Below are 11,981 nucleotides of genomic sequence, written 5' to 3' on the forward strand. Positions count from 1 at the left end.
CTCCTCCTCCTCCTCCTCCTCCTCCTCCTCCTCCTCCTCCTCCTCTTTCCCTTCTCCTCATCCTGTTTCTCGACCTTCAGTTATTCCTTTTCCTTCAGTTATTTATCAGACTAATTTTTCTGCTCTTAATCATTATCTTCATTTCCTCCTCTTCCTCTTCCTCCTCCTCCTCCTCCTCCTCCTGTTTCTCATTGTTATATTCATTCTTTTATTCCTCCTTTTCTTCCTCCTTTTTTCTCAGCCTTTTCCTCCCCTTTATCTCTTTCCTCCTCCTCCTCCTCCTCCTCCTTCTCCTCCTCCTCCTCCTGCTTGCCTTCCTTCTCTATTTTCTCATCAATTTCATAACATTTTTTTTCTTAATAAATTGTACTTGTTACCTATTCTCTCTCTCTCTCTCTCTCTCTCTCTCTCTCTCTCTCTCTCTCTCTCTCTCTCTCTCTCTCTCTCTCTCTCTCTCTCTCTCTCTCTCTCTCTCTCCCCCCACCCCCCTTATCGCCCAGACCATCACTCCTACATAGCCTTCCTTCCTTTTTTTTTCTCTCCCTCCTTCCCTCCTCCCCCCATCCCCTCTGATAACAGCCTCAGTCGTGCACCAATAGCCACGCCTTCGAGTCCCTTTATCACATTTTTTATATAAGCTGCTCTTTCTACTTTTGGTCTCGAGATTTTTTTTTTGTGTGTGTGTCTGCTTTATTGTTGTTGGTCTCATTGTTATTTGTATTGATATTGTTGTTTATGATTTAATTGGTGAGTATTGCTTTTTTTGTATCGGTATTATTATTATTTTTATTTTTAATATTATTATTATTATTATTATTATTATGAAGTTTTTCATTATTACTTATTATTTATTATCATTATCATTTACTATATCAATGCTAGTTTTGCTTTCACCATTTCAACCTCGAAATAAATGTTAAAAAATAGGAAGGAAAAAAATTGTCATATATACGTACATCATCATCTTCATCATCATCATTTAGTATCATTTCACGGACAGAATTACCTTTACTTTTTTACTTACTAAGCCTGGGAGACCTTTAATGTTTTCTTCACTTCTCTCTATGTGATAATCTGCATTCTTTTATAGTTTTTTACTCTTTTTATACTTTTTATACTTCAGTCTCTTGTATCTTAATTCTCCACACAATCTTGCAAAATTAATTAGTCTATCCGCTTTCTCTTTTTTTTCTATTCCTTGCATAATTGAGGAGGAGAAGAATCAAACTCGTGGATAGAGAGGAAGGCAAGAGGAAGGAAGGCGGGCACTGAAGGAAGAGTATATACGGGAGAAGGGAGGAGGAAAAGGAGGAGGAGGTGGGGTGGATGAAGGAAAAGGAACATATGGGTGGAGCAGTAAGGTCATTGGAGGAAAAGGATGGAGAGCGGTGAGGTGGATGAAGGAAAAAGGAACATATAGGTGGAGCTAGCAAGGTCATAGGAGGAAAAGGAGGGAGAGCGGTGAGGTGGATGAGGGAAGAAGAAACATATGGGCGAAGCGAGTAAGGTCGTAGGAGGAGGAAGAGGAGGGAGGGAGAGAGAGGTGGGATTGATGAAGTAATAAAAGGGCAGACGAGAGGAAGGGGAGGCCGAGGTTGAGGATCAGTAAAGTGTAACACAGCCGCTCCCTTCCCGTTCTTTTTGACCCCCGGAAAAAAACGTGTGATTGGAACTGGATTGCCCGAACGTTTGCACAGAATTTGTGTATGTCCACGTTTTTCGGTATGGTTGTGTGAGTATGAGAGAGAGAGAGAGAGACTGTTCCACAACCACACAGACGTACAGACAGACATTCACAGCTATAAGGACAAACAGAGAGAGGAGGAGAAGAAGGAAGAAGAAGAAGAAGAAGAAGAAGAGAGAGAGAGAGAGAGAGAGAGAGAGAAAGATGAGAGAGAGAGAGAGAGAGAGAGAGAGAGAGAGAGAGAGAGAGAGAGCATGCGTATCGATATGTTTGCCCACTCAGCCAATCAATCAGTCAACCGTAACATCAGTCAGTTAACCAGTCACTCCATACATCACCCTCTCACTACGCCCGTCAGCAAGCCAGTCATTCATCCAGTCAGTCAGCCTGTCAATCTGGCTGCATATCAATCACCAATCAGTCTGTCAGTTAGTTACTTTCTCTCTATCTCTCCATCTCTGTCTATCTCCATCCATCTATCTATATCTCTCCTCTTTGTCTCAGCTATCTATTAAGCTATCCGTCTATATATCTATCCTTTTAATCAGTAATTTTATCAGCCACTTCTCGACTTATATTACTTCCTTCTCAGTCCCTTTCTTCTTTCCTCCCTCCTTCCTTCTTTCCTTCTCTCACTCCTTTCTCCCTCTTTCCTTCCTCCTCCTCTCATCCTCTTTCCTCCCTCCTTCCTTCTTTCATTCTCCCCTCCCTCCTTCCTTCTTTCATTCACCTCTCTCCCTCTTTCCCTCCTTCCCTCTTTCCATCCCTCCCTCCCTCCTTTACCGGTTATTCAGGTAAAAGCAAAACTCAGGTGTGATTAAATTAGACTCAATACCTGCCCTTAGAGAGAGAGAGAGAGAGAGAGAGCAAATATGAAATAATAGACGAAAGATATAAAAAAGAAAAAAGGACAAAATTAAGTAAAAGTACAATACAAGAGAGAGAGAGAGAATTTGTATATTTAGATGAAACACATGCTCTAAGATATATCTATATTCTTTTCAGCCTCGTTACATTTTCCCATTTTCAATTTAATGGAAGCGCCACATTTTCTTAGGCCTATATATCATCCGTCTCTCTCTCTCTCTCTCTCTCTCTCTCTCTCTCTCTCTTCCTTCCTTGTTAACCGTATCTGATCTTTCCGTGTCTATTATCACATTTTTTCGTCTATTTTCTTTCATATTTTCGTTCATGAGGTTTTTCATTATTATTATTATTATTATTATTATTATTATTATTATTATTATTATTATTATTATTATTATTATTATTATTATTATTATTATTATTATTATTATTATTATTATTATTATTATTATTATTATTATTATTATTATTATTGATGTTCATGGTGGTGGTCTTGTTATTATCACATTTTTTATTATTACAGAACTCGTAGTAGTAATAGTTGTAGTAGTAGTAGTAGTAGTAGTAGTAGTAGTAGGAGTGATAGTTGTAGGTATTGTTATTGTTGTGGTGGTGGTGTGGTTATGGTGGTAGTGGTTGTGGTGGTGGTGGTGTGGTTGTGGTGGTAGTGGTTGTGGTGGTGGTGGTGGTGAGGTTATGGTGGTAGTGGTTGTGGTGGTGGTGGTAGTGGTTGTGGTGATGGTGGTGGTAGCTGTGATGGTGGCTGTGGTAGTGGGGGTTGTGGTGTGGTTATGGTGGTAGTGGTTGTGGTGGTGGTGTGGTTATGGTGGTAGTGGTTGTGGTGGTGGTGTGGTTATGGTGGTAGTGGTTGTGGTTGTGGTGGTGGTGAGGTTATGGTGGTAGTGGTTGTGGTGGTGGTGTGGTTATGGTGGTAGTGGTGGTGTGGTTATGATGGTAGTAGTTGTGATGATGGTAGTGGTGGTGGTGGTGGTGGTGGTGGTGGTGGTGAGGTTATGGTGGTAGTGGTGGTGGTGGTTATGATGGTAGTAGTTGTGATGATGGTAGTGGTGGTGGTGGTGGTGGTGGTGGTGCTAATGGTGGTGGTGGTGTGGTCATGGTTGTAGTGGTGGTGGTAGTGGTTGTGGCGGTGGTGATGTGGTTATGGTGGTGGTGGTAGTTGTGGTTGTGGTAGTGATGGTGGTAGTGGTGGTAGGTTAGTATCTCTAGACCTCTTTTTCTCCCTCTTTTTTTCCTTTAAATTCCTCCGTGTTATTTGATCCCACGCCTCCCGTTTTTTGTGCGTGGCGTTTTTTGTCGGGTTCAGAGGTGTGCTGGAGGCCGTGATGAGACCACCTTTTTTTGTGTCTGTGGCTTTTTATTCGACTTTAAAAGATGTCCCGAGATTGTACATTTTGTTTTACTTACATTTTCATTTTCATTTTTATTTATTTTCTCGTCTGCTCTTGCTCTCATCGATACTTTGTTGTTTACTTCTTCATCTGTTTATATTCGCCCTTTTTTTAAATCTATACTTTATTTTTTATATGATTATGATAATGGTATTTTTTCCTGTTTTTTTTTCTTCATAGTAATACCTTTTCCCTATTTTTTGTTTCCTTTCTTCCCCTTTCTTTCTTTATTTCTTTATATTTGCTTTCTTTTCTCTGTTCTATTTCAAGATTCTGGTATTTGTATTTTTTTTTCTTTTCGTTGCATCTTTTAACACATGATAGCCAGCACCTTATGGTATAAATCAGCAAAGAATGTCCTCACTTTGTTGTATAGAAAGTCTCATTAGTAAGGAAGTATATGAATTTTCTGAGTCTAGACCTATACTAACTGCTCGGGGTTTGTTAGGTTAGGTAAGGTTAAGTTTAGGGTATCTTCAAACACACGATAGCCAGTACCTTATGGTATAAATTAACAAAGAATGGCCTCACTTTGTTGTATAGAAAGTCTCATTAGTAAGGAAGCATATATGAATTTTCTGAGTCAAGACCTATAGTAACTTTTTTTTTTCATTATTGTTTCCTTATTTTTGCCCTTGAGCTGCTTCCTTTGCTGTAAAAAAACCACTTTGGGGTTTGTTTGGTTAGGTTAGTTTAAGTTTGGGGTATCTTCAAACACATGATATCCAGAACCTTATGAAGTAAAACAACAACCCCAATCCTCACTAACCTAGAATCCCCTGTCTTCCTTCTTCAACTCCTCCACCTCCTCCTTGCCCTACCCACCTCCCTATCTTTAATATAATGTTCACTAAATCACCCACACTGTCACCATAATCCTCCTTCCTCCCCATCTTCCCCTCATCCCTCCTCCTCCAGTTTACGGAAGAGAGATAAAAGAACTAGAAAATTTAGCAACAACACAAGAAAAATATAACCTTGGGGTGAAACTCAAAAGAATACAAAAATACATAATTCATCACAGATCTCATGAGATCAAAGGAATGGATAGAATAGACACTTAAAAAAACATAGATACATAAAGACTACAGAATTAACAGATAGACAATATGATAGGACTCAAAGGCAGGAGTAGGAGGAGGGGGAGGAAGAGGAGCCTTTGATGAAGCAGATAAGGGTGTGCCTATCTCTGAGTGCCGGTTCAGTGCCATTGCAAGAAGTGGCGAGGATGTGAAAAATGTAATGGTCGAGTTCTGAATTCCTGAGGTGACGTGTGGGAGGAGGAGGAGGAGGAGGAGAGGCAGAGTAGGGTTCGAGAGAGGATCATTGAGGATATTTGTTCGTCCCTTATCCTCCTCCTCCTCCTCCTCTTCCTCCACCTCCTCTTCCTCTTCCTCCTCCTCCTTGACCTCATCCTAATAACAATGTCCCTCTCATCGTTCTTTTTTGCCCTATTTATCCTCCTCCTCCTCCTACTACTCCTCCTCCTCAAGCGCCGTCAGGAGTGTGTTGTCAGGTTATGTGTGGGATGTGCCGCGAGGGATATTACACACACACACACACACACACACACACACACACACACACACACACACATTATTACGTACATACATGGCATACGGGTGATATTAATGTGCGTGTCTCCGTCCCGAGTTATGTAATTATATTTATGCATCTCACGCCGGGAGGCCGCCATTAATTACAGGTGGGGAAGGTGCGGGCATGGGGAGGGGGGGGGGCATGTAGGTGCATTGTACGACCCGTTGTTTGATGACACTTGTGGTGATGATAATGATAATGATGATGGTAATAATAATAATAATAATAATAATAATAATAATAATAATAATAATAATAAGTACAGTACAGATGGTAATGATGATGGAAATGATAGTAAGTGATGTAAAGATGCAAAGGAAGGGAAAGTTTGACAAAAGGATAGGAAAAGATGTGTGTGTGTGTGTGTGTGTGTGTGTGTGTGTGTGTGTGTGTGTGTGTGTGTGTGTGTGTGTGTGTGTGTGTGTGTGTGCAGACGAAGGAAAGTATGAGCGGAAAGGAAGGAAACGAATAATGAGGTCTTTTGGAGTCCCCGAGGAAGGTTCAGTAACACGAGGATTTCTTGGTATTTTTGTTAAAAGTAGCAAAGTGTCGTAAGAAAAATCCTTTGTCTTAAGATACCCAGGAGGAGGGGGAGAAGGAAGAAGAAAAAGAAGAAGAAGAAGAAGAAGAAGAAGAGGAGGAGGGGAACAAAAAAAAGGACAAGTAAGAAGATGATAACGAGAAACTGTATGATAGAAACTTAGCAAAATGATAAAGGAAAAACAGAGGCAACAAAACAGGTATGATATGGATGGATGCATTGATATAACTGGATGGAAAAAGACAAACATGTAAATAGAGAGAGAGAATTTATTTTAGTTAGACTGGAAGAAAGTAAGGCGAAGGCAAAGGAAGGAAGCGGAGGTGATTAAGGCGAGGTGGAGGAAAGTAAAGGGGAGGAGAGTGCGGTCGGTGAGGGGAGGGGACGAGGGAGAGGACGAGGATGGTTAGGGGTGGGGAGAGAGGGAAGGAGAGAGTGTGAGGAAGGCTTGGGAAGGTGAGAGAGGGAATGAGGGAGAGTGAGGAAGACTTGAGAAAGGGAGAGAGTGAGGAAGACTTGAGAAAGAGAGAGAGTGAGGAAGACTTGGGGAGGGTAGAGGGAAGGAGGGAGAGTGAGGAAGACTTGAGAAAGAGAGAGAGTGAGGAAGACTTGGGGAGGGTAGAGGGAAGGAGGGAGAGTGAGGAAGACTTGAGAAAGGGAGAGAGTGAGGAAGACTAGGGAAGGTGAGAGAGGGAAGGAGGGAGAGTGATGAAGACTTGAGAAAGGGAGAGAGTGAGGAAGACTTGGGGAGGGTAGAGGGAAGGAGGGAGAGTGAGGAAGACTTGAGAAAGGGATAAAGGGAGGAAGACTTGTGGACGGTAGAGGGAAGGAGGTTGAGCGAGGAAGGTTAGATCCTGGCCTCGTGTTACCGTTACCCGCCACGCACAATGTAGTGACTCTCCTGATGCGGGAAGCGACCCCAGACCTTCAATCAACCCTAACTTCAGCGAGCAGCTACAGCGTATGCCCCAATTATAGATAGATAGATAGATAGATACAGATAATTTTCCTCTTACCTTCCGACCATGTCACAAAGCTTCCTAACAAAGAGCAAATCGCAGCAATTGGCAGACCACACAGTACGAAATGGACTGTGAAACACTACAGCTAAAAAAGTAGTTTGGGACGAACAGAACCGCTCCCAGGGTACTAGGCGAAAGAGCAATGATGTCGTCTGTTCCTACACGTAGTCTTTATAACTCTTCATTGGTAGGACAGGAGGAGGAAAAGAATATAGTTAGTGTGATGAGTAAGATAAGGGTGAAAGATGAATAAAAACACAGCTATGAAAAAGGAACGAGGCAAAAAAAAAGAAATGAGCGAGAGAAAGGAGAGAGAGAGAGAGAGAGAGAGATATGCAATGGTACAGCAGGGGAAAGGGAAAGCTCAAGTGAAGTGACGATAAGCATCCTTGTACCGGACCCTGAGCCTCACATCCTCCTTAAAACACACACACACACACACACACACACACACACACACACACACACAAACCATATCACAATTCCTCGCCGTCGTGTGTGTGTGTGTGTGTGTGTGTGTGTTCTAGATCCTACGGCGGAGGAAGACCCGAGGATTTTCTCCCTGCCCGTCGGCGTTCAGAGCCATTCTGTTTTCAATCCCTGATCTGACGAAAGCTGTTTTCTGCCACAAAACCGTAATTATTTTAATATCATCTCAAGCAACAACTATGAGGTTCTTCCTTGCTTGGACGCTGGTCATCATCCTAGGGATGATGGCCGGTCAACCAACCAGCCGGTCAGCAAGCCGCGGCAGGAGTGAGCTCAAGGGGCTCCCAAAGGACAAGGTGCCTACCTAGCCTCAAGAAGGCCAATGACGACCCTTTTAAGAAACATGACGAGGGGGAACTCAAAGATTTCCCCAAAATGCCTGATCTTGAGAAGATGAGCACACGTTTGCAAAATGGCGCGAATGACAGTATCAAGACCGTGGAAAGGAAAGTCTTTGATAATAGAGATGAAACGGGGCATGTAACCGGCAATAAGACAGTCGTTGAAAGACTACAGAAACTGACCTACAGCCCAACGGAAATGTATCAAAGATTACGAAAACACAGGTTGTTATTGATGAGGAAGGTAAAGAAAGTGCCGAAAAATCTGTCACAGAGAGCAAAACTCTGACGCAAACCACTCCACACAACGGGTCCCTAACACAGACGGTGGACGTGAACAAGGTCACGGACGAAGAGGTAATGAAATACACGAGGAAGTTGTTATAAAGAAGGAAGCAACAGTACTGCCTCTTACCAGTGCCACTGAGGTAACAAAGGAGATTCTGCCAGGCAATAAAACGAATCAATTATTAGCAACAGAGAAAGAAGAAAAACTACCTTTAGAGGAAACCATTAGGGAAACATGTGTGGAAAGTAAGAACGATACGGATAAGAGCGACGGACGCCAGAAAGTAGAACGGACAGAGAAAACCATTGAGATTCTTCCCGGCAATAAAACGAATGAAATGTTAGTAACAGAAAAAGAAGAGAAACTGCCTTCACAGGAAACCATTAAGGAGACATCTGTGGAGACTAAGAACGTAACAGAAAATGGCGATGGTCCTCTGACAGTAGAACGGACAGAGAAAACAAAGGAGATTCCGCCAGCCAATGAAACGAATGAAATTATAGTAACAAAGAAAGAAGAAAGACTACCTTCACAGGAAAGCATTTCGATGACATCTGTGGAGGAGAGTAGAAATGCTTCAGAAAATGGCGATGGACCTCAGAAAATAGAACGCACAGAGAAAACAAAGGAGATTCTGCCCGGCAATAAAACGAATGAAATTGATGTAACAGAAAAAGAAAGACTAACTTCACAGGAAAGCATTTCGATGACATCTGTGGAGAGAGTAGAAATGCTTCAGAAAATGGCGAAGGACCTCAGAAAATAGAACGCACAGAGAAAACAAAGGAGAGTCTGCCCGGCAATCAAACGAATGAAATGCATGTAACAGACAAAGAAGAAAGACTACCTTCACAGGAAAGCATTTCGATGACATCTGTGGAGGAGAGTAGAAATGCTTCAGAAAATGGCGAAGGACCTCAGAAAATAGAACGGACAGAGAAAACAAAGGAGATTCTGCCCCAATGAAACGAATGAAATTGATGTAACAGAGAAAGAAGACAGACTACCTTCACAGGAAAGCATTTCGATGACATCTGTGGAGGAGAGTAGAAATGCTTCAGAAAATGGCGAAGGACCTCTGGTAGTACAACGAACAGAGAAAACAAAGGAGATTCTGCCCGGCAATGAAACGAATGAAGTTGTTGTAACAGAGAAAGAAGAAAAACTACCTTCACATGAAACCATCAAGGAAACATTGGTGGAGAGTAGAAATGTTACAGAAAATGGCGATGGACCTCTGGTAGTTAACCGAACAGAAAACAAAGGACATTCTGCCCGGCAATAAAACGAATGAAGTTGTTGTAACAGAAAGAAGAAAAACTACCTTCATGAAACCATCAAGGAAACATCGGTGGAGAGTAGGAATGTTACAGAGAATGGCGATGGACCTCTGGTAGTTGACCGAACAGAGAAAACAAAGGAGATTCTGCCCGGCAATGTAACGAATGAAGTCGTAGTAACAGAGAAGGAAGAAATACTACCTTCACGGGAAACTGCTGTGACGCCACCGAAGGTTGTTAAAAAGATTAGGAGAAGGAAAGCTTGTAGGTGTGACTCGTTGTTGACCCTTTCGGTGGTAACAGAAGAATTAATTGAAAGAATTGCTCGTGTTGTATTGAAGGAAATGACAACAGAGTAGTGATAGTGTGTTACTGTTTCTCTTATCAATTTCTTTGAAAAAAATCAAAATAAAAATAAATATTAAAGAGGTCAGGAGGCCGTGAACCATTCAAATATGTCACTTATGAACACAGTGATTGCGGCCCCAGTTTAGACTCGAGAGAGTTGTGTTTCTTTTAAGAGTGTACACACAGTGCCGGTTTGTGTCCGGCCCTGAGTATCACAGCAGTTAGTGGCGTCCATCGTTCCTCCATTGTCCTCGAATTTTACGGTTCTCGCGATTAATTTGCCAGATTTTGCACATATCGCGCCTTTTGTTGGGTATATTTTGTGTGTGAGCGTTACCGAGAGAGAGAGAGAGAGAATAAAAGCATAAGCGTGCGTGATACAACAAGCAAAGCAGAAACAGTTTGGATGAGGATAATACACAAACAATATTGATAAGATAAGAACGTGGACAAGCGATAAAAGGGATGAGAAAATATGAGCATCAGAGAGAGAGAGAGAGAGAGAGAGACTGCATTTCCGATTACTTTCCTATACCATCATTTATCTTTCCTTTTTAAACCAATTTTCTCCGCTCAACACAATCCATTCTCTCCTAACCTGACCTTCTCCTCCTCCTCCTCTTTCTCCTCTCTCTCCCATGCCCCTCCCACACACACAAGCCTCCTCCCGCCACTGTGATTCAATGGCCCCGCAGCAGCTGCATGAGAACACGTCTTCTCTACAACCCCCCCTCGCTCCTATTCTCCTCCCCCTTTTTTCGTCTTCAATTCCCTTCCCTTTTAATTACAATGTCACACTCCTTGTATGGTAATGGTTTTGTGTGTTGGCGGGGGTTGGGGGGAATGGTGTCTGTGTGTGTGTGTGAGTGTGTGTGTGTGTGTGTGTGTGTGTGTGTGTGTGTGTGTGTGTGTGTGTGTGTGTGTGCTGAATTACTTTTGCAACTATAATCATCACCTGTGACTACCCCCCTTTCTCTCTCTCTCTCTCTCTCTCTCTCTCTCTCTCTCTCTCTCTCTCTCTCTCTCTCTCTCTCTCTCTCTCTCTCTCTCTCTCTCTCACACACACACACACACACACACACACACACACACACACACACACACACACACACACACACACACACTTTCCCTTCCCCATAAACACCAAATGCCTTGCCAGTAATATTTTTTTCCCACGGTTGGTTTGCGAGTCTTTCATAATTCACGACATCTACTCAAGCCCTGGAATGCCTCTCTCTCTGCCTCAAGGAAACGTGCCAAGGGGAAGAGAAACTGGAGCATCACTTTAACTTTATTATTTTTTGTGTGTGTGACGATATTTCTATTTCTATTTTTTTTTCAATATTTTTTTCAGTTATTGTTCTCCTTTGCAATTTTTTTTTACGATATTTCTATTTATTTTTTTTTTTACATATTCTTCATCTGTATTTTTTTCAGTTATTGTTTTCCTTTGCAATTTTTTTTTGACGATATTTCTATTTTTCTTTTCTTATTACATCATCTTTATCTATATTTTCTTTTAATTATTATCTTTCTTTGCAGCCTTTTATTTTTTTTATTTTTCAGCCCTTTTTCATAGCATTTTCGTCTTTTTTTATCTATTTATTTATTTATTTATTTTACATACCTGCCTATAGCGTCAGTAGGCTTTCTTCAGGGTCCAGATTGTTGGCCCAAGCCCGTCATAGCGCAGGCAATTTTTTAGTAGCGCCAGCTGTGCTTTCTTTATTTTCCTGTTTTTAATTAATGTATGTGATCTTGAACCATTCATTATTACACACACACACACACACACACACACACACACACAGGTGATATTTGTTCCCTCATTAATTATAATCAGTTCCAGGTAGACTTGTCATACTTAATTCACGAGTGGCAAGTGTTTTTTTTTCCGTGTTCAAGCGCTTGGGGATGCAGGAGAGTACGTGACCTTTCAAGAGCTCACTTATTTATCTGTGTATTTATTTAGTTGCTTATTCATTTATTTTTGTTCTTGGAAGTAGATTTCATGTCCTACTCTTTTATGAACCGAAAGGTATCATTCACGTGCGTTTTCTTTTATACTTTCGGTACGTACGAAAAAAGGGAGGTAAGGTAAGGGGATGAAAA

At 41.7% G+C, this 11,981-nt stretch overlaps 1 long non-coding RNA gene across 1 annotated transcript; it reads right to left on the bottom strand.

Moving 5' to 3' along the window:
* Nucleotides 1-7,920: 7,920 nt before the first annotated feature.
* On the bottom strand, nucleotides 7,921-9,915 carry LOC126991955 (uncharacterized). Its single transcript, XR_007745978.1, has 3 exons — nucleotides 9,723-9,915; nucleotides 9,249-9,410; nucleotides 7,921-8,768 (listed from the first exon to the last, which is right to left on the bottom strand). It is a non-coding gene; the product is annotated as an uncharacterized LOC126991955 (long non-coding RNA).
* Between the last annotated feature and the right edge of the window lie 2,066 nt (nucleotides 9,916-11,981).

This window comes from Eriocheir sinensis, unplaced genomic scaffold, assembly GCF_024679095.1.
Source record: "Eriocheir sinensis breed Jianghai 21 unplaced genomic scaffold, ASM2467909v1 Scaffold372, whole genome shotgun sequence".
Lineage (NCBI taxonomy): Eukaryota > Metazoa > Arthropoda > Malacostraca > Decapoda > Varunidae > Eriocheir > Eriocheir sinensis.